Here is a 25,492-nt window from a genome sequence, read left to right as displayed (position 1 = left end):
AAATTCACTGCAGGGTTTCACCCAAGTTGCCAGGACTACCTAAATTGCTAGCATTAAATAGTTATCTTGCCTTTTACCAAGAATTTTTGAATGCACTATTCTGTATGAGTGGGGGTTATTATGGAGAAGATTTTTCTGGGAGTTATTGAAAAATTCCTGAAAGATAATGCAGTCATTGGTCTCAGACAAAGTGGGTTCACGAGGGGGGAGTCCAGACTAAACAACTGTGTACCCCCTGCTCTGCACTGGTGTGGCCTCACCTCAAGCACTATGCGTAGTTTTGGGCACCACAATGTAAGGAGAACATAAAAATCTTAAAGAATGACCAAAGGAAGTGAAAGGTCTAGATGGGAAGATGTATGAGGTCACATTGTTCAGCCCTGAGCAGAGCAGGCTGAGGGGAGGCCTCATGGTGGCCTGAGGGGAGCGGAGGGGCAGGTGCAGAGTTCTGCTCTCTGGGGACAGCGACAGGACCTGAGGGAATGGCATGGAGCTGGGACAGGGGAGGGTCAGGCTGGATGTCAGGGAAAGGTTCTGCACCCAGAGGGTGGTTGGGCACTGAGACAGGCTCCCCAGGGATGTGGTCATGGCACTGAGCCTACCAGAGTTCAGGAAGTGCTTGGACAACATTCTCATACATATGTTTTTTTCTCAGCTATGATCAGAGGTCTGATTTTTGGGTGTTCCTGTGTGGAGCCAGGAGTTGGACCCAGTGATCCTTGTGGGACCCTTACAACAGGCTATTCTACGATTTTGTGATTCTGTGAGGTTCCTCTAAAAAGGCTCAGTGCATAAGACCCACAACTTTGCAGAAAGCCAGCACAAAGCTGACCCTCTCAGCTGTACCTGGGCTCAATTTCTGCCACACAAATGGCATGTAACCCACATGAAGGCTTTGAGTCTGCTCTCTGTGTGGGGGAACTTCATCCTTCATGAACACCAGAAAACTCTGTTGTGTCTCTAGCTCAAAAAACAAGTATATTTACCTACAGTTCATTTCAAACTTTCTCTTGACGAGTGAAAGAAACTAGAAAATGAGCCACAAAAGAAATGCAGGGAAGTTCCAAATAACTGTCAACATAACGTGCCCCCACCCACTGGTGAATCTGATGTCCTGCTGCTGCAAAATGAAACATGCCTAATGGTGGTGACGACTGCTTAAACTGTCCTTGCTCAGGAGCTGAGGAGCTGTGCTGCAGCCAGCTGAGACTGAGTAGTGGGCACTGGGCACAGCTTCGATGAATTCATCTTAGAGAAACTCATCCTCCAGGCTCAGGCTGAAATCAGCTGGAAGCTATCTCTCTAAGCTGGCTAAGGAGGGGGTGTTGATAGCAAACAGCAGCAGCAGCCCAAAAACAGATGCATGTTATTAAAAAGAACAGACTGATAAAAAGTGGTGAATATAAACGCAGACTTAGTTTCCAATCATGAGTCAAAACATACCCAGTTTATTACTATTTGTTCTGGGTAAAATGAAAGCGTGGAGTCTTGATTCATGAGAAAAAAAATGTGGATGCTGAAAATGATCTAAGATGATCTCAGCCCCTTGGCTGTGTTCCTGGCAGCAGCTTTGGAAGAGGCTTCTGGGCTTCTGGGTTTGCCCTGAGCAAGGCCCTCTTGTTACTGTGGTGCTAGCAGGGAGGCCAGCTGTGACCCAGGGCTGCACTGTACTTGCTGCTTCCTGCAGCCACAGGGATGCCACTGTAGAGACAACAGGACTGTCACCAAGGTACACGAGATCCGATGGCTTATCCAAATAAAAGAGAAAAGGAAAAAAATGTGGAGACCAAAAGAGAGTAGCACTGAAAAGGCCACGTTCTGCTGCTGGCCATGGCCCTGGCTCCAGGGAAGCAGCAGCCCTGACCCAACCTCCATGTGACAACAGGGCTCCTGGTCCAGAGCCCCTCCTGAATGCTGGGGCTGCTCCCCCAGCTCCAGAGGAGATGGGAAGAGATGGTAACTGATAACAATGTGGTTCTTATGTTTGTTTTTGTTTTAGTTTTTCTTTTTCTGTGTGTTTCTCTACATGGTAAGCCTGCTTCTTTAGGTAATTAGAAGATTGGGTATTTTAAATGAAAAAGAAAATCAGGTAGCAGGTTAAGGATAACATTATTTAAATCAAAAGAAATAATTTGAAGAAAATATTTTAGAGAAATGGAACAATTATTTTTCCTTTGCAGTTCCTGAAATAATCAGGGAACTCACAGTCATTTTTGATTCCAAAAAAGCAGGTTTCCAAAGAGTTTCCTTACTGCATCCTTGAGCTCCTGGTTCCTCATGCTGTAGATGAGGGCGTTCACTACTGGAGGTACCACTGAATACAGAACTGCCACAACAAGATCCATGGATGGAAATGAGATGGAGGGGGGCTTCAGGTAGGCAAATATGCCAGTGCTGATAAACAGAGACCACAGCCTACAGGGTTAGGGTTAGGGTTCGGGTTCGGGTTCGGGTTAGGGTTTGGTTTAGGGTTAGGGTTCGGGTTCGGGTTAGGGTTAGGGTTAGGATTAGGGTTAGGGTTGGTTTAGGGTTAGGGTTGGGTTAGTGTTAGGATTAGGGTTAGGTTAAGGGTTAGGTTACGGTTAGGATTAGGGTTAGGGTTGGTATAGGGTTAGGCTTGGGTTAGTGTTAGGATTAGGGTTAGGTTAAGGGTTAGGTTACGGTTAGGATTAGGGTTAGGGTTGGTTTAGGGTTAGGGTTGGGTTAGTGTTAGGGTTAGGGTTAGGGTTAGGTTTAGGGTTAGGGTTAGGGTCTTAGGGTTAGGGTCTTAGGGTTAGGGTTTCGGTTAGGGTTAGGGTTGGTTTAGGGTTAGGGTTAGGGTTCGGATTCGGGTTCAGTTTAGGGTTAGGGTTAGGGTTAGGGTTAGGGTTCGGATTCAGGTTCAGTTTAGGGTTAGGGTTAGGGTTAGGGTTAGGGTTAGGGTTAGGGTTAGGGTTAGGGTTAGGGTTAGAGTTAGGGTTAGGGTTAGGGTTAGGGTTAGGGTTAGGGTTAGTTTTAGGGTCAGTTAAGGGTTAGGGTTACGGTTAGGGTTCGGATTCGGGTTCAGGTTAGGGTTAGGGTTAGTTTTAGGGTCAGTTAAGGGTTAGGGTTAGGGTTAGGGTTAGGGTTTGGATTCGGGTTCAGGTTAGGGTTCGGATTCAGGTTCAGGTTAGGGTTAGGGTTAGGGATAGGGTTTGGATTCGGGTTTGGTTTAGGGTTAGGTTTCGGGTTAGGGTTCGGGTTAGGGTTAGGGTTAGGGTTAGGGTTAGGGTTAGGGTTAGGGTTAGGGTTAGGGTTAGGGTTAGGGTTCGGATTCGGGTTCAGGTTAGGGTTAGGGTTAGGGTTCGAGTTAGGGTTCAGGTTTGGGTTCAGGTTAGGGTTATGGTTAGGGATAGGGTTAGGGATAGGGTTAGTGTTCGGGTTCGGATTAGGGTTCAGGTTAGGGTTCAGGTTAGGGTTAGGGTTAGGGTTAGGATTAGCGTTAGGGTTAGGGTTAGTGTTAGGGTTAGGGTTAGGGTTAGGGGTTAGGGTTAGGGTTCGGGTTCGGGTTAGGTTTAGGGTTTGGGTTCGGGTTAGGGTTAGTTTCTGAGTACAGAAACTGTAACAACCAATAAAAATCATCCTTATTGGCTTTAGGAGCAAATCAATAGCTTCTATATAATCAATTTTTTGTACTTTAGGGTTAGGGTTAGGTTTAGGGTTCGGATTCGGGTTCAGTTTAGGGTTAGGGTTAGGGTTAGGGTTAGGGTTAGGGTTAGGGTTAGGGTTCGGGTTAGGGTTAGGGTTCGGGTTAGGGTTAGGGTTAGGGTTAGGGTTAGGATTAGGGTTAGGGTTAGGGTTAGAGTTAGGGTTAGGGTTAGGGTTAGGGTTCAGATTCGGGTTCAGGTTAGGGTTGGTTTAGGGTTAGGGTGAGGGTTCGGATTCGGGTTCAGGTTAGGGTTAGGGTTGGTTTAGGGTTAGGGTTAGTTTTAGGGTCAGTTAAGGGTTAGGGTTAGGGTTAGGGTTAGGGTTCGGATTCGGGTTCAGGTTAGGGTTAGGGTTAGTTTTAGGGTCAGTTAAGGGTTAGGGTTAGGGTTAGGGTTAGGGTTAGGGTTAGGGTTAGGGTTAGGGTTAGGGTTAGGGTTAGGGTTAGGGTTAGTTTTAGGGTTAGGGTTAGGGTTAGGGTTAGGGTTAGGGTTAGGGTTAGGGTTAGGGTTAGGGTTAGGGTTAGGGTTAGGGTTAGGGTTAGGGTTAGGGTTAGGGTTAGGGTTAGGGTTAGGGTTTGGATTCGGGTTCAGGTTAGGGTTCGGATTCGGGTTCAGGTTAGGGTTAGGGTTAGGGTGAGGGTTCAGATTCGGGTTCAGGTTAGGGTTAGGGTCCGGGTTAGGGTTCGGGTTAGGGTTCGGGTTAGGGTTCGGGTTAGGGTTAGGGTTAGGGTTAGTGTTAGGGTTAGGGTTAGGTTTAGGGTTAGGGTTAGGGTTAGGGTTAGGGTTAGGGTTAGGGTTAGGGTTAGGGTTCGTATTCGGGTTCAAGTTAGGGTTAGGGTTAGGGTTCGGGTTAGGGTTCAGGTTTGGGTTCAGGTTAGGGTTATGGTTAGGGATAGGGTTAGGGATAGGGTTAGTGTTCGAGTTCGGATTAGGGTTCGGGTTAGGGTTCTGGTTAGGGTTAGGGTTAGGGTTCGGATTAGGGTTAGCGTTAGGGTTAGTGTTAGGTTTAGGGTTAGGGTTAGGGTTAGGGTTAGGGGTTAGGGTTAGGGTTCGAGTTAGGATTAGGGTTTGGGTTCGGGTTAGGGTTAGTTTCTGAGTACAGAAACTGTAACAACCAATAAAAATCATCCTTATTGGCTTTAGGAGCAAATCAATAGCTTCTATATAATCAATTTATTGTACTTTAGGGTCAGGGTTAGTGTTAGGGCTCGGGTTAGGGTTCGGGTTATGGTTAGGGTTAGGGTAAGGGTTAGGGTTAGGGTTAGGGTTAGGGTTAGGGTTAGGGTTCAGGTTTGGGTTCAGTTTAGGGTTATGGTTAGGGATAGGGTTAGGGATAGGGTTAGGGATAGGGTTAGTGTTCGGGTTCGGGTTAGGGTTCAGGTTAGGGTTAGGGTTAGGGTTAGGGTTAGGGTTAGGGTTAGGGTTAGGGTTAGGGTTAGGGTTAGGGTTAGGGTTAGGGTTAGGGTTAGGGTTAGGGTTCGGATTCGGGTTCAGGTTAGGGTTATGGTTAGGGATAGGGTTAGGGATAGGGTTAGTGTTCGGGTTCGGGTTAGGGTTCAGGTTAGGGTTAGGGTTAGGGTTAGGGTTAGGGTTAGGGTTAGGGTTAGGGTTCAGATTCGGGTTCAGGTTAGGGTTGGTTTAGCGTTAGGGTTGGGGTTCGGATTCGGGTTCAGGTTAGGGTTAGGGTTGGTTTAGGATTAGGGTTAGTTTTAGGGTCAGTTAAGGGTTAGGGTTAGGGTTAGGGTTCGGATTCGGGTTCAGGTTAGGGTTAGGGTTAGTTTTAGGGTCAGTTAAGGGTTAGGGTTAGGGTGAGGGTTAGGGTTAGGGTTAAGGTTAGGGTTAGGGTTAGGGTTTGGATTCGGGTTCAGGTTAGGGTTCGGATTCGGGTTCATGTTAGGGTTAGGGTTAGGGTGAGGGTTCGGATTCGGGTTCGGTTTAGTGTTAGGGTTCGGGTTAGGGTTCAGGTTAGGGTTCGGGTTAGGGTTAGGGTAAGGGTTAGGGTTAGGGTTAGGGTTAGGGTTCGGATTCGGGTTCAGGTTAGGGTTAGGGTTAGGGTTCGGGTTAGGGTTCAGGTTTGGGTTCATGTTAGGGTTATGGTTAGGGATAGGGTTAGGGATAGGGTTAGTGTTCGAGTTCGGATTAGGGTTCAGGTTAGGGTTCAGGTTAGGGTTAGGGTTAGGGTTAGGGTTAGGGTTAGGGTTAGGGTTAGGGTTCGGGTTTGGGTTCAGGTTAGTGTTATGGTTAGGGATAGGGTTAGGGATAGGGTTAGTGTTCGGGTTCGGATTAGAGTTCGGGTTAGGGTTCAGGTTAGGGTTAGGGTTAGGGTTAGGGTTAGGGTTAGGGTTAGGGTTAGGGTTCAGGTTTGGGTTCAGGTTAGGGTTATGGTTAGGGATAGGGTTAGGGATAGGGTTAGTGTTCGGGTTCGGATTAGGTTTCGGGTTAGGGTTCAGGTTAGGGTTAGGGTTAGGGTTAGGGTTAGGGTTAGGATTAGGGTTAGGGTTAGTGTTAGGGTTAGGGTTAGGGTTAGGGTTAGGGTTAGGGTTAGGGTTAGGGTTAGGGGTTAGGGTTAGGGTTCGGGTTAGGTTTAGGGTTTGGGTTCGGGTTAGGGTTAGTTTCTGAGTACAGAAACTGTAACAACCAATAAAAGTCATCCTTATTGGCTTTAGGAGCAAATCAATAGCTTCTATATAATCAATTTATTGTACTTTAGGGTTAGGGTTAGGGTTAGGGTTAGGGTTAGGGTTCGGGTTAGAGTTCGGGTTCGGGTTAGGGTTAGGGTTAGGGTTAGGGTTCGGGTTAGGGTTAGTTTCTGAGTACAGAAACTGTAACAACCAATAAAAATCATCCTTATTGGCTTTACGAGCAAATCAATAGCTTCTATATAATCAATTTATTGTACTTTAGGGTTAGGGTTAGGGTTAGGGTTAGGGTTAGGGTAAGTGTTAGGGTTAGGGTTAGGGTTAGGGGTTAGGGTTAGGGTTCGGGTTAGGTTTAGGGTTTGGGTTCGGGTTAGGGTTAGTTTCTGAGTACAGAAACTGTAACAACCAATAAAAGTCATCCTTATTGGCTTTAGGAGCAAATCAATAGCTTCTATATAATCAATTTATTGTACTTTAGGGTTAGGGTTAGGGTTAGGGTTAGGGTTAGGGTTAGGGTTAGGGTTCGGGTTAGAGTTCGGGTTCGGGTTAGGGTTAGGGTTAGGGTTAGGGTTAGGGTTAGGGTTAGTTTCTGAGTACAGAAACTGTAACAACCAATAAAAATCATCCTTATTGGCTTTAGGAGCAAATCAATAGCTTCTATATAATCAATTTTTTGTACTTTAGGGTTAGGGTTAGGGTTAGGGTTAGGGTAAGGGTTAGGGTTAGGGTTAGGGTTAGGGTTAGGGTTAGGGTTAGGCTTAGGCTTAGGCTTAGGCTTAGGCTTAGGCTTAGGCTTAGGCTTAGGCTTAGGGTTAGGGTAAGTGTTAGGGTATTGGTAAGTGTTCGGGTAATGTTTAGGGTTAATTTTAGCATTACGGTGAGGGAAACGTAAGGGTAAGTATTAGGTTAAGGTTAAGGGTAAGTTTAAGGTTAAAAGTAAGTGTAAAGTATAGGGTAAGGGTTAATGTAAGGGTCAGGGTAAGGGTTCAGGTAAGATTCAGGTAAGTGTAAGGGTTAGGGAAAGTGTAAGTTGTATATATAAGGATAAGTGTAAGGGATAGGGTAAGGGTAAGAGTAAGGGTATGGGTAATGGTAAGGTTGAGGGTTAGGGTATGGGTAAGTGTAAGGTTTAGATTTAGGCTAAGGGTAAGTGTAGCAGAAAGGGAAAAGGTTACGGTAAGTGTTACGATAAGGTTAAGGTTAAGGTTTAGGCTTAGGTTAAGGGTAAGGGTAAGGTTAAGGGTAAGGGTAGATGTAGAAGTATGTGTTAGGCTATGGGTTATGGTAAGGGTAAGGGTTAGGTTAAGAGAAAGGGCAAGGGTATGTGTAAGGGTATGGGTCATTGTAAGGGTTAGAGTAAGGGTTAGGGTAAGGGTGTTAGGGTAATGATTAGGGTTAATTATAGGGTTAGGGTGAGGGAAACGTAAGAGTAAGTATTAGGTTACAGCTAAGGTTAAAGTTAAGAGTAAGTGTAAGGTTTAGGTTAAGGCTAGGATTAATGTAAGGGTCAGGGTAAGGGTTGGGGTAAGGTTTAGGTTAAGGGTTAAAGTAAGCATAATGATAAGGGCAAGGGTGAGGGTTAGGGTAGGGTTTAGAATTAGGCAAAGGGTAAGTGTAGCAGAAAGGGTAAGGTTTAGGATTAGGGTAAGTGTTAGGATTAGGGTAAAGTTGACGGTTAGGTTAAGGGTAAGGGTAATGGTTTGCTAAGGGTAAGGGTAAGGGTAATTATACGAGTAATTTCTAGTGTAAGTGTAAACGTAAGTGTTGTAAGTGTTGTTCTATGGCTTATGGTAAGCGTAAGGTCAAGGGTAAGGTTTATGTTAAGGGTAAGCGTAAGAGTAACAGATAGAGTAAGGGTAACAGTAAGGTTAAGGGTATAAGTATGTGTTAGGGTATGGGCTATGGTACGGGTAAGGGTAGGGTAAGAGTAAGGGTAAGGATATGTGTAAGGGTACGGGTCATTGTAAGGGTTAGAGTAAGGGTTAGGGTAAGGGTTAGGGTAAGGGTAAGTGTTAGGGTAATGGTTAGGGTTAATTTTAGGGTTAGGGTGAGGGAAACGTAAGGGTAAGTGTTAGGGTAATGGTTAAGGGTAAGGTTAAGGTTAAGAGTAAGTGTAAGTTTTAGGGTAAGGGTTAGGGTTAATGTAAGGGTCAGGGTAAGGGCTGGGGTAACGTTTAGGGTTAGGGTTAGGTTAAGGGTAAGGATTAGGGTAAGGGTAAGGGTATGGAGAAGGATAAGTGTAAGTGTTAGGGTAAAGGTAATGTTAAAGGTAACAGTAAGTGTAAGGAGAAGGGTTAGGGTAAGGGTAAGAGTAAGGGTATGGGTAATGGTAAGGGTGAGGGTTAGGCTAAGGGTAAGTGTAAGGTTTAGATTTAGGCTAAGGGTAAGTGTAGCAGAAAGGGTAAGGTTTAGGATAAGGGTAAGTGTTAGGATAAGGGTAAGGTTTAGGGTTAGGTTAAGGGTAAGTGATAGGGATAGGGAAAGGGTAAGGGTAAGGGTAACGGTAACAGTAAGGGTAAGGGTTATGGTAAGGGTAAGGGTACGTGTAGAAGTATGTGTTAGAGTATGGGTTATGTTAAGGGTAAGGGTTAGAGTAAGGGTTAGGGTAAGGGTAAGTGTTGCGGTAATGGTTAGGGTTAATTTTAGGGTTAGGGTGAGGGAAAAGTAAGGGTAAGTATTAGGTTAAGGTTAAGGGTAAGGTTAAGGTTAAGAGTAAGTTTTAGGGTAAGGGTTAATGTAAGGGTCAGGGTAAGGGTTCAGGTAAGGTTTAGGCTTAGGGTTAGGTTAAGGTTAAGTGTTAGCGTAAGCGTAAGTTGTATGGATAAGGATAAATGTAAGGGATAGGGTAAGGGTGTTAGGGTAAGGGTAAGGTTAATGGTAACCGTAAGTGTAAGGGTAAGGGTTAGGGTAAGGGGAAGAGTAAGGGGAAGGGGAAGGGGAAGTCTAAGGGTCCGGGTCAGGGTAAAAGTTACAGTAAGGGTTAGGGTTCGGTAAGGATAAGTGTTAGGGTAATGGTTACGGTTAATTTTAGGGTTATGGTGAGGGAAACGTAAGGGTATGTATTAGTTTAAGGGTAAGGTTAAAGTTAAGATTAAGTGTAAGGTTTAGGTTAAGGGTTAGGGTTAGAGTAAGGGTTACGGTTAGGGTTAGGGTTAGGGTAAGGGTAAGGGTTAATGTAAGGGTCAGGGTAAGGGTTGGGGTAAGGTTTAGATTAAGGGTAAAAGTAGGTATAATGGTAAGGGTAAGGGTGAGGTTTAGGGTAATGGTTAGATTTAGGTAAGGATGAGGGTTAGGGTAAGGTTTAGAATTAGGCAAAGGGTAAGTGTAGCAGAAAGGGTAAGGTTTAGGATAAGGGTAAGTGTTAGGATTAGGGTAAGGTTTAGGGTTAGCTTAATAGTAAGGTTAAGGGTAATTGTACGAGTAATTGCTAGGGTAAGTGCAAGCGTAAGTGTACATGTAAGTGTTGTTGTATGGCTTATGATAAGGGTTAGGTTAAGGTTAAGTTTTATGTTAAGTGTAAGTGTAAGGGTAACGGAGACAGTAAAGGTAAGGGTAAGGGGAACGGTAAGGTTAAGGCTACAAGTAAGTGTTAGGGTATGGGTTATGGTAAGGGTAAGGGTTAGGGTAAGGGTAAGTGTAAGGGTACGGGTCAGGGTAAGGGTTAGAGTAAGGGTTAGAGTTACGGTTAGGGTTAGGGTTAGGGTAAGGTTAAGTGTTAGGGTAATGGTTAGGGTTAGTTCTAGGGTTAAAGTCAGGAAAACGTATGCGTAAGTATTAGGTTAATGTTAAGGGTAAGGTTAAGGTTAAGAGTAAGTGTAAGGTTTAGGGTAAGGGTTAGGGTTAATGTCAAGGGTCAGGGTAAGGGTTGGGGTAAGGTTTAGGGTAAGGGTTAGGTTAAGGATAAGTGTTAGGGTAAGAGTAAGGTTAATGGTAACCGTAAGTGTAAAGGTAAGGGTTAGGGTAAGGGTAAGAATAAGGGTACAGTTCAGGGTAAGGGTTAGAGTAAGGGTTAGAGTTACGGTTAGGGTTAGGGTAAGGGTAAGTGTTAGGGTAATGGTTAGGGTTAATTTTAGGGTTAGGGTGAGGGATACATAAGGGGAAGTGTTAGGGTAATGGTTAAGGGTAAGGTTAAGGTTAAGGTTAAGTGTAAGTTTTAGGGTAAGGATTAGGGTTAATGTAAGGGTCAGGGTAAGGGCTGGGGTAAGGTTTAGGGTTAGGGTTAGGTTAAGGGTAAGGATTAGGGTAAGGGTAAGGGTATGGATAAGGATAAGTGTAAGTGTTAGGGTAAAGGTAATGTTAAAGGTAACAGTAAGTGTAAGGAGAAGGGTTAGGGTAAGGGTAAGAGTAAGGGTATTGGTAATGATAAGGGTGAGGGTTACAGTAGGGGTAAGTGTAAGGTTTAGATTTAGGCTAAGGGTAAGTGTAGCAGAAAGGGTAAGCTTTACATTAAGGTTTAACGTTTAGTTTTAGGTTAAAGTTAAGGGTAAGGGTACGGGTAAGAGTAAGGGTTTGTGTAAGGGTAAGGATAAGGGTTAGGATAAGTGTAAGGGTGCAAGCAAGGATAAGGGCAAGAGTAATTGTAAGGGTAATAGTAAGGGTTAGGGTAAGTGTAAGGGTAAGGGAAAGTGTTAGGATATGGTTTAGGGGAAGCGGAAGGGTAAGGGTTAGGTTAAGTGTAAGAGGAAGGGGAAGGAAAGGGGAAGGGTTGGAGTAAGGATTAGGGTAAGGGTAAGGTTATGGTTAAAGGAAAGAGTAAGGGTAAGGAAAAAGTAAAGGTAAGGATTTGGGTAATGGTAAGGGTGAGAAGGGTTAGGGTAAGGGTTACGGTAAGGGTTAGGTAATGCAGTGTACAACCTGGGACGTCACACGCAGAGCTGCCTCTGGCAAGGTGAGTGAGGAACAGATGTAGCAGTTGTTGTGTTGTAGGTCTCACTGTTCCTCTAAGCATCCCCTCTTTGTCTTTTAGAGGTGTTGTAGCTGTTTGAAGAGGGTAGATTGAAGCATCTGCCTCGGGGGCTGGTAAGCGGCAGAGGTAAGGGAGCAGATGAGAGTAACTTACCTAGTTGTGCTGTGTCTTTGGATGCTGCATCGGCCTATGCGTTTCTTTTTCTTTCACAGGTGTCTCGCACAGGCTCAAAGGAGCAAACTGCACTCTGAAGAGCTGTGTAAGAAGAGGGGCTGGTCATGAGCTGGGTTGGAGCAGAACGACCAAGTAGCACAAGGTGACTATGAAAGGTGTCAGTCTTGCTTTGCAGGTGCCGTGGCAGGCTCTCCACAGAAGTGGATAAGGATATGAGATAAGGCCAGAGAGCGACAAGGAGCGGCATGTGCAGGGATGGTTTTGAAGCGCTGCGGTGGCTTACTCTTCTGTTCATCAGGTGCCACAGGCAAGGTGGGTTGTAACATCAGTCGTTATATTTGCATGAAAGCAGTTCACTTGAATGCCACAGTGCATCTGAGTAGGGTGTTCTAGCAGAACAAGCTTGTCTGGCACAGCGGTGCCTGATGGCAGTGTGTTTCCTCAGGTGAAGAGGTGCCTGAAGCCCCATCCTATCTAGCCTGCACACAATTATCTGAGAATGAAAGCTGCTTTCCAGTAATTCAGAAAGCCAAGTTACGTCTCAGCCTTGAGCATCTCGGGCTTTTGGGCCTGTCTGTAACATTTGGCACCAGCACTAATACTTTTTTTGGCATATGTTTAGCGTTTGGGACCTGTGTCTGGGATTTGGGCCCTGTCTCGAACCAGTGGGGCTTTGTCCTGGGTTTTGGAGCCTGCCTCTAGAGTTCAGGGCCTGTGATTATGCTTTTGGGGTCTGTGTCTGGGGGCCTGTATCTGGGGGCAAGGGGGGAGCTGCTTGTAGACCCTTGGGGCCAGCATTGAGGGGGTTGGGAGCTGACTCTACACCTTTGGGGCCTGCTTCTGGGGGGGCGGGGGGGGGGTTGAGACCAGCATCTGGGGGAGGGGTGGGAGCTCTTTGTATTCCTTTGGAGCCTGTGTCGGGGGGGGGGGGAGGGAAGGGGAGGGTTGGTTGGGAGCTGCTTGTACACTGTTGGAGCCTGGGTTGAGGGAGGAAATTTGGAGCTGCTTCTACACCTTTGGGCCTGGCATCGGGGGTAGGGGGTTGGGTGCTGGTTGTAGGGGCCTGTGTTTGGGGGGGGGGGCTTGGGACCTGCGTCTGGGGGAGGGGTGGGAGCTGCTTGTACACCTTTGGGGCCTGCATCTGTGGGGGGTCAGGGCCTGTGTCTAGCGGGCTGGGAACTGCTTGTACAATGTAGGAATCTGTTTCTGCAGGGTGGCTGGGAGCTGTTTGTACAACTTTGGGGCCAGCATCTGGGGGTGGCTGGGAGCTGCCTGTACACTGTAGGGGCCTGTGTTTGTGGGGGGCTTGGGGGCCTCCCTCGGGGCGGGGGGGGAGGGTTGGGAGCTGCTTGTATAGGGTAGGGGGCCTGCCTGGCAGGGGTTGGGAGCTGCTTGTAGAATTTGGGTCCCTGTGTCTGGGGGGGGGTTGGGACCTGTGTCTCAGGGGTGTTGGGAACTGGTTGTACACTTTTGGGTCCTGTCTCTGGGGGGGAGCTACTTGTACACTTTTGGGGTCTGTATTTGAGGGGGGTTGGGAGCTGCTTGTGCACTTTTGGACCTATGTTTAGGGGGGTTGGGAGTTGCTCATGCATTCTAGGTGCCTCCCTTTTGAGAAGGGTTGGGGCCTGCATCTCTGGGTGGTTGGGAGCTGCTTGTACACTATAGGGGCCATGGTCTTGGAGGGGGGTTTGGGCTGTTTATACACCTTTGTGGCCTGTGTTTGGGGGGGGGGGGGAGGTGGGCCCGTTCCTGGGGGAGTTGGGAGGTGTTTGTTCACTCTAGGAGCCTCCATTTGGGGGTCTTTGGGGCCTCCCTTTGAGGGGGAGGGAGTTGGGAGTTGGTTGTACACCTCCGCATCCCATGTCTTGGAGGGGGGGTGAGGGGAGTGGGACCGGTCTCTGAAGGGGCGGGTTGTGAGCTGCTTGTACACCTGTGTCGGGGGGAGGGTAGGGGGGTTGGCGGGGGGCGGGTCCGGGTCTTGGGCCAGTGTCTGGGTGGAGTCCAGTTCTTGGGAGGGGGTGGTGGGGTAGGAGCTGCTTGTGGGCAGTTGGGGTCTGCATCTGGGTGTGGTTGGTGCCTGCTTCTGTTGGCAGTTTGGGGCCTGCTTGTAGACTTGTGCAGCCTGGGTTTGGGGGCTTTTCTGTAACGTTTGGGGTCTGCATTTTTGCTTTGGGATGCATCTTGAGCTTTTGAGGCCTAGCAGTAGCATTTGGGGCCTGCATCTGGGGCTTTTCTGTAGCATTTTGGTTGCGTATTTGTGATTTGGGGCCTGTATCGTGGGTTTTGCCTTTTTTGTAGTTTCCATCTTTGTGTGTGTGTGTTTCGTTGTTGGTTGTCTGGGGTTAGGGGCAGTTTGGGGTTTGGATTAAGGTCAGTGTCATTAGCGTTAGGGGGTTGATAATAAGGGTTAGGGTTGTGGTTAGAGTTGTTAGGTTTAAGGGGAATAAGGATTTCAGGGTAAAGGGATCAAGGTTGTGGGAATAAAAATGTTGTTTTTGCGCAGTTACATCCTGTAGAGGGAAGGAAGGTGGTATTGAGATATGCTTGCAGTGATAAAACAGCTTAACAGTGTGAAATGAGTTCATCTGATTCGTGTCAATATGGAACAATGCTAGGGCCGCATGATATGATGAAAAGTCTGAGAAAACCAGAGTGGTTAATATATATAGTTCTTGTATCTTGCAAAGGAATGGTCCAGCAATTCGGGTCAATAGGGGATAAGAGAACAAAGGGGTTTCAGAATAACTGCTAACTATTACAACTGTTGCATGGGACACTATGCAAGTGTCTGCCATCCAGCCAAGATGGACAAAGGAGAAGGACAAGAGAAAAGCCTGGGAGGAAGACTACGAGCCTTCAGTACGAGCGGCCCCTAGAGGGACCACCGGAGACTGATAACGCATGCACCAGTGGGAGGGTTTGGATTCTGGGAACTAATTAGAATAACCCTGCCTTTTGTAGAAGTAGTAATGAATATGTATTAGCCTAGCAGCATAAAAATCAGCCGCCTGATGTAACTTGTGTGCGTCTTGGTGGAGCAGAAACTCCTGGCGCACCCAGAGCTGTTTGCTTACCTCTATTCATTTGATAAATTGTAAATTTCAATTGCAATCCTATTTGGGACCCAGTCATTTATTACAAGCGGGGGCTCGTCCGGGAGGGCTTTGGTTCCTGATTTCTGGTTTGATCTAGGAGAGGCACCCCCACCATTTGGTGGCTGCTCTTTGAGTCAGGTCGGAACTAATGGCATCTTGAACCTGAATAAAGGTAAGCAAAGTTTCTGATTATTTTTTTCAGCTCCCTTGCCAGCTGCAGCACTATATTTTGCCCGTAATTGTGTGTGTGAAGATCCGAACAAAGATGACGGAGTCGTAAGCATTTAAAGCGTATACCGTTCGGTTGGGTGGGGTTCGGTTGCCTGTGTGTGTAAGAGTGTGACTGAGATGGAACTTAGTTCTGAAGCGATTGTGGAGGTCTTCTAACCGCGGTTCCAATCTCCCGCGAGGGACTTGGCCGGTGAAGGACTGAAGGGATTCCTATAGGATTTGTGGGTGTGTGATAGGTCCTCGACCCCCTGCAAGACACTCTTACTAAGGTAACCAAGGGCTGTGGGAATTGCCATAGTAAAATTCCTAGATGGGTCAGACAAAATCGAAGACCAGAGACCAGAAGAAAGGGAGCAAATTACCAGTCATACCACCAGAAAGTCCATTAGGAATAACGATTAGAAATTGGAATGATAGGGACCCCAGAAAAGGAAAAAGTAAATTAAAAATGGTCCAGTATTGTGTGACAGAATGGCCAAAGGAGCCTTTAAGACTACATGTCTTTTGGCCTGTTTTTGGATCCTTCGAAGACTGGATTTGCCAGGCCTTAAATATCCATGTTAATTCAAAGGAACCTTTTAGCCAGGAAGAAAGTGATTATGCAGGATTATGGATCAGGAGGACTTCACGTCCTTTTCCAGCCTCAATATTTACACTAAAAGCAGGTAAGAAATTTGAAGAACAAGAAGAACATGAAAAAGAAAAGGAAGAGAAACGTGAGCCGTTGGATAAGCTACCACCTCCATATCCTAACAATCCACCCCCGGCAGCTCCCCCTCCGGTGGCTGTGGTATCGCCACCAGTACCACTGTTGCCCCAGCTTCCACCACCAACAGCACCAGAATTAGACCGACCTCCGGCCGCATGCACGAGAAGTAGGACTGACGTATCTGAGAGAGCTTCTGTATATCCCTTAAGGGAGGTAACTGGTGTATAACTGGTGCGCGTCTTGGTGGAGCAGAGACTCCCAGCGTACCCAGCACTGTTTGCTTACCTCTATTCATTCAGTGAATTGTAAACTTTGATTGTAATCCTATTTGGGACTTTTATTTATTATAACAGACAAGCTTGTAAAACGCAGACAACCAGAATCCTTACAGCAATTAGGTGGAAATCACGGCGTAAGAAACATTACCACCTCAAAGAGTAAAAACCTCAAAAGAAATGTGACTTGTAACAGGCCAGCAGCTGTGTATTTTCTGTGAAGCACCAGCTAGATTATGAACCTTGAATAGCACAGTTAAAGGGGAAACAGGGGAGGGTCCCGGTCCTCGGCAGAAAAAAAAAGTGTATAAACTGTGTATGGAATTAGTAGGCACCCTCCTGCTTGTGGGACACCCGCCATTGTAATCTCGAATAATAATGCTACTGTACTGAGATCCTCGACTCAGCCTATGCTATTTGCTACAGATTGATTCAGGGTTTTAAGGTTTCAGGGATTGGGCAGTTTTTTGGGGTTTAGTGTTGATATGTTTTTTAGGGTTAGAGTCTTAAGGTTTTATTTTTGGTCAGTTATTTACGGTTAGGGTTTTAAGATCTTTTTTTTTTTTTTTTTTTTTTTTTCAGGTTAGGTTCTCCTGGGCCAGGGTTTTGAGTATCCTAATTTTGGGGGTTTGGATTTTGAGCATCTTAATTTTGGGGGTTTGGCTTTTGTGTGCCCTAATTTTTTGGGATTGGCTTTCAAGCATCCTAAGTAGTTGGGTTAGGGTTTTGAGCATCTTAATATTTTGGGTCTGGGTAATGAGCATCCTCAGTTTTCAGGATAGGGTTTTGAGCATCTTAATGTTTCCAGGATAGGGTTTGGAGCGTCCTAATGTTTTGGGTTGGGGCTTTGAGCGTCCTAATGTTTTTGGGTTAGGGTTTGGAGCGTCCTAAATTTTCAGGATAGGGTTCTGAGCATCTCAGTGTTTCCAGGATAGGGTTTGGAGCGTCCTAAGTTTTTGGGATAGGTCTTTGAGCTTCCTAATGTTTTCCGGATAGGGTTTGGAGCATCTTGATGTTTTGGGTTTGGGTTTTGAGCGTCCGCATGTTTTTGGGTTAGGGCTTGGAGCATCCTAATGTTTTTGGGTTAGGGCTTTGAGTGTCCTGTTTTCGGGATAGGGTTTGGAGCGTCCTAGTGTTTTTGGGATATGGTTTTGAGCGTCCAAAGATTTTGGGTTTGGGTTTTGAGCTTCCAAAGTGTTATAAGTTGCCCCCTTAATTAATTTTCAGAGAGCATTGTATTAATCATAGAAAGGAATTTATTGAGTAAGCAAACATCAAGCAAAACAGCACTAGGCAGCTGGGGAGTCTCAGCTCCGCCAACGGCACGCACCTCACCCCCGCCAAGGTCCCTTTTTATATCTTGCTAATTCCGGGATTATGCAGCACATCCTGGTATATTCTGCGACTGCGCGAACTGATGCGCGCAAAAGAATTTTTAAGAATTTAAATCTCTTTAAAAAGAAAATTAAGCAAAAGAATGTTCATAGTGTCTAGGCAAGCATTATGCAGCTCCTTACTTCAGCAGGGAGCTTTCGCAACTCCCGCTCCTCAAACAGAAGTCCTTGTTTTTATAATACAAAAGACAATGAACAAACATTTATGGTGTATTACCCTAACTTTTTGGGTTAGGGTTTTTTGCGTCTTAATGTTTTGGGGTTAGGGTTTGGAGCGCCCTAAGTTTTTGGGCTAGGGCTTTGAGCATCCTAACGTTTTGGGTTGGGTTTGGGTTTTGAGCATCCTAAGATTTTGGGTTAGGGGTTTTAGGCATAGGTCTTCAGGGGTTTAGTGTGGTAAATAGTTTGGGTTAGGTCTGTAGGGGTTTCGAGGTTTTTTGGATGTTAGGGCTTGAGGCTTTTTTTGTAAGGGCGGTGAGGGTTCCAGTGAGTGCTGGTAAATGCAGTTCTCGAGCACTAGGCCTGTGATTGGCCATGCTGGCTGTGCGGGGAATGCTGGTAGGTGTAGCTTTCCGGCACTGGGAGGCCATGTTGTGTGCCCAGAGCATGCCGGGAGATGTAGTTCTCGGGACTATGGACTTCCGGGAGGCCATGTTGCGTACCCATGGTATGCCGGGAAATGTAGTTGTCGGATTCGGGACTTCCGGGAGGCCATGTTGAATGCCCAGAGCATACCGGGAGATGTAGTTCTCGGGAACTAGGGTTAGGGTTAGGGGCTAGGGCTGGGGCTAGAGTTAGGGTTTCGGGTGAGGGTTGGGGTTGGGGGTTATTGTTAGGGTTAGTGGTTTAGGGTTAGGCTTAGAGGGTTATGGTTAGGGATAGGTTAGGGGTAGGTTTAGAGGCTTAGGGTAAGGGTTAGGGGTTAGGGGTTGGGGGTTGTGGTTAGGGTTAGGGTAAGGGTTAGGGTGAGAGTATTAGGGTTAGGGTTCGGGTTCAGATTAGGGTAAGGGTAAGGGTTAGGGCAAAGGTAAGTGTTAGGGTAAGGCTAAGGGTAAGGCTTAGGGTGAGGATAAGGTTTAGGGAAAGGGTTAGGTTTAGGGTAAGGGTTGGGGTAAGGGTTAGGGTAAGGGTAAGGATTAGGGTTAGGTTTAGGGTAAGAATAAGGGTAAGCTAATGGTTAGGATAAGGGTAAGGGTTAGGGTAAAGGTTTTCATTTGTTAAAGCTGAAACGCAGTATGCAATCTGGGACGTCACAGCCAGAGCTGCCTATGGCAAGGTGAGAGAGGGAAAGATGGAGCAGATGTTCTACTCCCATTTTTTTCTTTATATGTAAATAAAAGTTTGAGCTAATTCCAGTTGGAAGAGTTCCAATTACTTGCTTGGTCATAATGTCTTTTAATATTGAAAGCTGCAGCAAAAGCATGGGGATTTTTGCTTCTAGACACGCCCTAGTTCTCTTGTCTGCACTATGCATGCTTTTGAGCTAAAACTGATTAAAAAATAAAAAGAAAAATCACACACACAAAAAACAAACAAACAAACAAACAAAAAACACACCACAGCTGCTGTTGCTCTCTTCCTACTTCCTTGTGCTTTGCCCCTACCCTTTCCCAGGTGATTGGGTTTGGGTGCTAGACGGGGCCAAATGGTATATGAATCCCAGGCATCCCCTCAGAGAGCTCATTCTGCTTGGGCTGCTCTTTGGGGGTGTTTGTTTTTCCTTTGGTCAGTTGCAGGCTTCTTCAGGTGGATGAGAGTTTATGGACTGATGCGTTTCCAAGTAGCGAGGGGTACGCACATCTTTTTGAGGTAACAGCTAGTAGGATGTGTTAGAATAAACTAATGTAGTACTTGGTGCCTTTATTGCATGCAGTTCTTTATCAGGTGAGTAACTGTTGCGAGTAACTGAAGTCAATGTTACTTGGTGTGTTTGCAGTGCCTGTGCGGACTATTGCACGAGACACAGCTTCCTGACATCTGGCCCAGCAACTACTAAATAAGGGGAGGGAAGAAGCTGAAGAACGACCAAAGGACAAAGCCTGGGAGGAAGACTACGAGCCTTCAGTACGAGCGGCCCCCAGAGGGACCACCGGAGACTGATAACGCCTGCACCAGTGGGAGGGTTTGGATTCTGGGAACTAATTAGAATAACCCTGCCTTTTGTAGAAGTAGTAATGAATATGTATTAGCCTAGCAGCATAAAAACCAGCCGCCTGATGTAACTTGTGTGCGTCTTGGTGGAGCAGAAACTCCTGGCGCACCCAGCGCTGCTTGCTTACCTCTATTCCTTTAATAAATCATAAACATTAATTGTAAGCCTATTTGGGACTCGGTCATTTATTACAACTGGGCCCTCCCGATGGGTGGAAGCTGTCGGGATAGCTCGGGATGCTGAGGCGTGGTGCTGCAAGGAGGTTGGTGGTCGGTGGCGCCCTGGGGCAGGCCGAATTGGGAGGGGGCGAAGCGGCGGGTGGTCGGTGTCTTCTGTGGAAAAGGCGCTTGTATGGGGGGCTGCGCATTCAGAGGAACCTTGACAGGCTGCAGATAGGGGCAGGCAGGAACCTTTTGAAGTTCAGGAGAGGGAAATGCCAAGCCCTACCCCTAGGGAGAAACACCTCTGTTTACCAGCACTGGCTAGCTCGATACTGAGTAAGCATTTCTTCATGGAAGGGGTGCTTTGATATTAGAACAGGCTGCCCGGGGAAGTGGTAAGAGACCCGATCCTTAAAAGTATTGAAGAGCCATGTGGACATAGCCCGGGAGTCCGGCCTCCGGCAGGGCGGGAGCTGGCTCTTCCGAGCCGCTGTGCTCCTGTCTGGTGCGACGCGTTTGCAAGCAGCACCGGGTGCCGGGTCCGACATCGGACGGTTCGGGGACGGCGATTCCGGGGCCGTCGGCTAGCGGGGGCCGGCTATCTCGTGTCCCGGGGATCCGAGTTCAGGGGGCGTGGGGGCCGGCCGTGCAGTGAAGCGGGGGGCTGGCGTCCGCCGGCTTTCCAGAGAGCGGGCTTTCGGTGCCGTGCGGTTCGGTGGCCGGCCGTCCTGAAAGCCTGGGCACCGGTCTTGTGCTAGACTCAGCGGGGTCCGGGGCCGAACTCGGCTTCTCGGGGCCGGCGGTCCCGGTGTCCAGGTGTCCCGCCTCGGGCGGCGCGGGGCCGGCTGTCCCTAGCAGCTGGGCTCCCAAGAGCTTCTGGGCTCCCAAGCGTCGCCCAAGACCGGATCGCAGAGAATCGGGACGGCCGGCCACACCGCTGCGACTAGCACAAGCGTCTCCCGACAACGGAGCCCAGGGGCTTGCGAGGGTCAGATTCCGCGCCCCGGGATAGAGAAACGGGGAGCGCGGGTCGGCCGGCCGCAGCTTCGCACGGACCGAACCCCCTGTCTCCGGGACGGCCAGAGCCCGAGCCGGCAGACAGCAGCCTCCCGCTTCACGGCACAGTCGGCCCCCAACCCGCCCGAGCTCTGATCGCCGGGACACGGGACAGCCGGCCGCGCCGCCCGAGGCCGGACACCTGGAGCCCGGGACCGCCGTCCCTGACAAAGCCAAAGTCGGACCCGGACCCCGGTGCGGCTAGCACACGCGTCGCCCAGGACCGCAGCCTAGGACCTCGGGACGGTCGCATCCCGCGCCTCCGGCAGGAGCTACCCGGGAGGGCAGGACGGCCTGCCGCAGCTCCGCAAGAGACCGAACCTGCTGGATTCCGGGACGGCCAGAGCCCGAGCCGGTGGGCAGCAGCCTCCCGCTTCACGGCTCGGCAGGCACCCACGTCGCCCGACTTCGGACCCACGGGACAGCCGGCACCCGCGCCGCCGGAGGCCGGACACACGGGCCTCGGGATCGCCGTCCCCGAACCGCACGAAGTCACACACGGTCTCCGGTGCGTCCAGCACACGCATCGCAAAGACCGGAGCCCAGATTATAGGATCAGCCAGCCCCGCGCCGCCCGAGGTCGGACCGGGAACCCGGTGCGCTTGGCACATGCGTCGCCCAAGACCGGAGCCCTGGGAAGCGTGATGGCCGGACCCCACGCAGCCCGAGTTCGGACCCACGGGACACGGGACAGCCGGCACCCGTGCCTGGCTCTTGGGGACTTGGAAGGAGTCCTGATGCTGTGCCAGCACTATGCAGCAATAGACACAACACTGGAGTGATTTCAGTGTTGTTCCAGCTACGAGTGCAGAGTACAGCACTGTGCGGGCTGCTGCAGGGAAAAGGTGACTCCAGCTCAGACAGACCCAACACAACTTCCACCCCTTATTTTATAACATTTGCGTCACAATTAGGTCAGTTTAGTATATAGATGGTCTCATCACCATAGTTTTCTGTCCATTGAAGCATTTTTATGTCTGTACTTCTCGTTAAGATTAATTTTCTCCCAGTGTTAAGTCTCCTTGAGGCACACACTTGATATCCCCATCTTTCTGCATCACCCACCAGGTATACCCTGGACCTCGGGCAAAGACAATCCCACGAGTGGGTTTGCCTTTTCCCATTGCAGGGGCAACCCACACCGCCTTCCCCATCCACTTCTCCACATACACTACAGGGACTTTAGCTTCTCCCACAGTGTGTAGGGGTTTTGTTTCATCAGGACCAGCACGGCTTTCAGACCCCCTGTTGTTAACTAGCCAAGTGGCCTCTGGTAGATTTATATCCCAATGTTTCCATGTCGCAGCACCCAATGCTCGCAGCATAGTTTTTAACAGTCCATTGTACCTCTCAACCTTCCCAGAGGCTTGTGGGTGATAAGGGATGTGATACACCCATTCAATGCCATGTTTCTTGGCCCAGGAAGTGATCAAATTGTTTCGGAAGTGCCTCCCATTGTCGGACTCAATTCTTTCTGGTGTACCATGTCGCCACAGCACTTGTCTTTCCAGGCCCAAGATAGTGTTTCGGGCCGTGGCATGGTTTACAGGGTATGTTTCCAGCCACCCAGTAGTTGCTTCTTCCATGGTGAATATGTACCGTTTGCCTTGGCGGGTTTGTGGAAGTGGTCCGATGTAGTCAATCTGCCAGGCCTCACCATATCGAAATCCAAGCCATCTCCCCCTATTCCAGGGAGACTTTACCCTCATGGCTCGTTTGATTGCAGCACAGGTCTCACACTGATGGGTAACCTGAGTGATGGCCTCAATGGTCAATTCCTCTTTCGAGTCACTCAATATAGAGGACTCACAAGCTGACTTTAGCCTGGTACATGCATTCTCCAAAATCCCACAAGACCTAGGAACGCTTCTGTTTCTTTTTTGCTGGTTGGCGGAGACAGAACTGTTATTTTGTTGATCACATCCGTCGGAATGTGGCGAGGTCCATCCTGCCATTTTACCCCCAAGAACTGGATTTCCTGTGCAAGTCCCTTGACCTAATTCTGTTTAATGGCAAATCCAGCTTTCAGGAGAATTGGAATTATTTTCTTCCCTTTCTCAAAAACTTCTTCTGCTGTGTTACCCCATACGATGATATCATCGATATACTGCAGGTGTTCAGGAGCGTTCCCCTGTTCCAGTGTCGTCTGGATCATTCCATGGCAGATGGCAGGGCTTTGTTTCCACCCCTGGGGCAGTCGATTCCAAGTATACTGAATGCCCCTCCAAGTGAAAGCAAATTGTGGCCTGCATGCTGCTGCTAGACGGATAGAGAAAAATGCATTAGCAGTATCGATAGTAGCATTCCACTTGGCTGCCTTTGACTCTAGTTCGTACTGGAGTTCTAGCATGTCTGGCACTGCTGCACTTAGTGGTGGTGTGACTTCATTCAGGCCCCGATAGTCCACTGTTAGCCTCCACTCGCCATTGGACTTTCGCACTGGCCATATAGGACTGTTAAAAGGTGAATGAGTCTTGCTGATCACTCCTTGGCTCTCCAGATGGTGAACTAACTCATGGAGAGGAATCAGGGAGTCTCGGTTGGTGCGCTATTGCCACCGGTGCACAGTTGTAGTCGCAATTGGCACTTGCTGTTCTTCAATCCTCAGCAATCCTACAGCAGAAGGGTCTTGTGAGAGACCAGGCAGGGAAGACAGCTGCTTAATCTTCTCTGTGCTCAAGGCAGCTATGCCAAAAGCCCACCGGTACCCTGTTGGATCCTTAAGGTACCCTTTCCTGAGGTAGTCTATGCCGAGGATGCACGGAGCCTCTGGGCCAGTCACGATGGGGTGTTTTTGCCACTCATTCCCAGTTAGACTCACTTCAGCTTCCAATATGGTTAGCTCTTGGGATCCCCCCGTCACTCCGGAGATAGAGATGGGTTCTGCCCCTTGGTGGCCTGACGGCATTAGGGTACACTGTGCGCCTGTGTCCACTAAAGCTTTCTATTTTTGCGGTTCCGGTGTGCCAGGCCATCGAATCCACACAGTCCAGTAAATCCGGTTGTCCCTCTCCCTGGCCAGAGGCAGGGCCCCACTAGTCCTGGTCGGAGTATCTATCAATTATTTCTTCCAAACGTGAAAGAGAAGTCTCTTCATCAGGGTCAGGAGTATTACTGTTCCTTCTACTCCCTCTGGGGGACTGTTCAACAGAAACTGGGGCAGCAATCCTCCTAGGGGCCCTCTTTGTTGCTGCTGTATCTTTCCATAGCTCACGTAGCCGAGCAGCTAGGGCCGAGGTCGGTTCACCGTCCCACTTCCTCCTATCTTCCCCGTGGTCACGTAAATAAAACCACAAGGTACCTCGCGGTGTGCGTCCCGGATTCTCCCTTGTTTGAGCCGGGGACTGCTGGTGCTTGAAGGCCGAAAGATTTTTCCGTCTAGGTGAGGACGAAGCTATGTGTTCATCTAACCGTTGGGACAGTCTCTCCACAGCTGAAATGCAGCCCCGTACTGGGGCAGAGAGATTTTCTTCATATTTATGAAGTTGATTGGACATGTTGTCCACAGTTGGCCCCATCCCCTCGTCCCAACCCATGACTGCCAGTGTGCTGGCATGTGTTGGGGGTGCAGCCCGTACAAACTTCCGCCACATGGACGCCGTGCATTGGACTTCATCGGGGTCTTTAGGTGCCTGGGCGTTGTTTAAATCACTATAAAGCATCTCCAGCACAGCTAATTCCCGCAGCTGCTGGAATCTTATCCATATCCATAGTGGTCCCTTATCCATAGTGGTCCATTTGTTTACTTGGGAGACAATACCCTCTTTGTGGGGATACCTTTCTTTCACAGCTGTTAGGATTCGCCTCCAGAGGCTGATAACTTGTGCCTCTCTTCCAATTACTCTGTCAATGAGCCTTTCTCTAGAAAGGGATCCCAGCTGCTTGGCTTCATTGCCTTCTAGCTGTTGGGTATTGGCCCCACTATCCCAGCGTCGAAGCAGCCAAGTGAGGATGTGCTCACCTGGACGGCGACTGAAGTCTTTTCGTATTTCTCGCAGCTCACTCAAGGATAGAGACCGAGTAGTTTCTGATTCATCTATGATTTCAGTCTCTTCTTCGTGATGTTGCCGTGATAACACTGCTTTAGAGCCGCTTGCTCTGCTTTCCTCTTTCTCCCTGTCGCTTTCCTCTTCTCCCTCATCCATAGGAGGAGCTCCTTCCCTTACTAAACGACCTGATCTCCGTTTCCACTGTTTCATCTTTACTACAGGGGCGACTGATACCAAAGATGGTCGGTCCTCTGGGGTGGTCACAGTGTGTGCTGTCTCATCATCAAATTCAAGAACCTCCCTATCCCCTTGAGGGTGCTGGGCAATGTTAATTGACATCTGATAGGCGTAAGCCAGACCCCAGCAGAGTGCAGCCAGCTGGTGGAGTTCTCTAGTATTGCCAGGGTCAGGGCATACATCTTTCAAACAATCTACCAGTTTTCTTGGATTTTGTACTTGTTCAGGGGTGAAATTTAGAACCACTGGAGGAGAAAACCGTGATAGGTACCTGCCCAAATCCCCCCACACACCTTGCCACCCACAACTTTGGGGACAGGTCCTTGGATAATATTCTTAATAAACTGCTTTGCCTTGGGGAAGAAGACAAACACTAGACCTAGTAATAGGAGGATAATATCTCACCGGGGTATCCAAGATACTGAAAGGCTGCTGTAATTAGCCCACAGGGAGAAAAGTAGAAGGCACCACACCCGATATTATTCACTGATTGACTGCTGGGGGCAAAAAAGAAGGCACTGTAATTCTTAAAATTTTCAATAAGATAATCTCCAGGAGACCAGGAGGATAACAATGCCGGGCTTGAATAACCAAACAAAACTGAAGGCCAGAATGTTACAGCACAACATGATAAAAAAAAACAAGCACAGACTTCAACATTTTCTCCGATCGGATGTAAAGGAAAAAAGAAAACAAAGAGTGGGCTACATACAACATATCCACACAGAAAAGTATTACCAGAAAACCGAGCATTATGACAACCAATACGTTAGTTGTAAATACTTCAATCAATACTATTGTTATCTCAA

The 25,492-nt window shown here is 48.3% G+C and overlaps 2 long non-coding RNA genes across 2 annotated transcripts in view; one reads left to right on the top strand and one right to left on the bottom strand.

Annotated features, from left to right (window-relative positions):
• Positions 1-25,492, bottom strand: part of LOC311441528 — a 206,213-nt gene that overhangs the window by 60,592 nt on the left and 120,129 nt on the right. The window lies entirely within an intron of this gene.
• Positions 11,667-25,492, top strand: part of LOC311441530 — a 229,641-nt gene continuing 215,815 nt past the window's right edge. Inside the window, exon 1 of the long non-coding RNA XR_014696018.1 lies at positions 11,667-11,696. This is a non-coding gene — a long non-coding RNA (uncharacterized lncRNA). The remainder of the gene's footprint in view (positions 11,697-25,492) is intronic.

This window comes from Aythya ferina (genome assembly GCF_964211825.1).
Source record: "Aythya ferina genome assembly, chromosome: 9".
NCBI lineage: Eukaryota > Metazoa > Chordata > Aves > Anseriformes > Anatidae > Aythya > Aythya ferina.
Note: the sequence above shows the minus strand (reverse complement) of the source record. Positions and strands in the feature narration are given on the sequence as shown.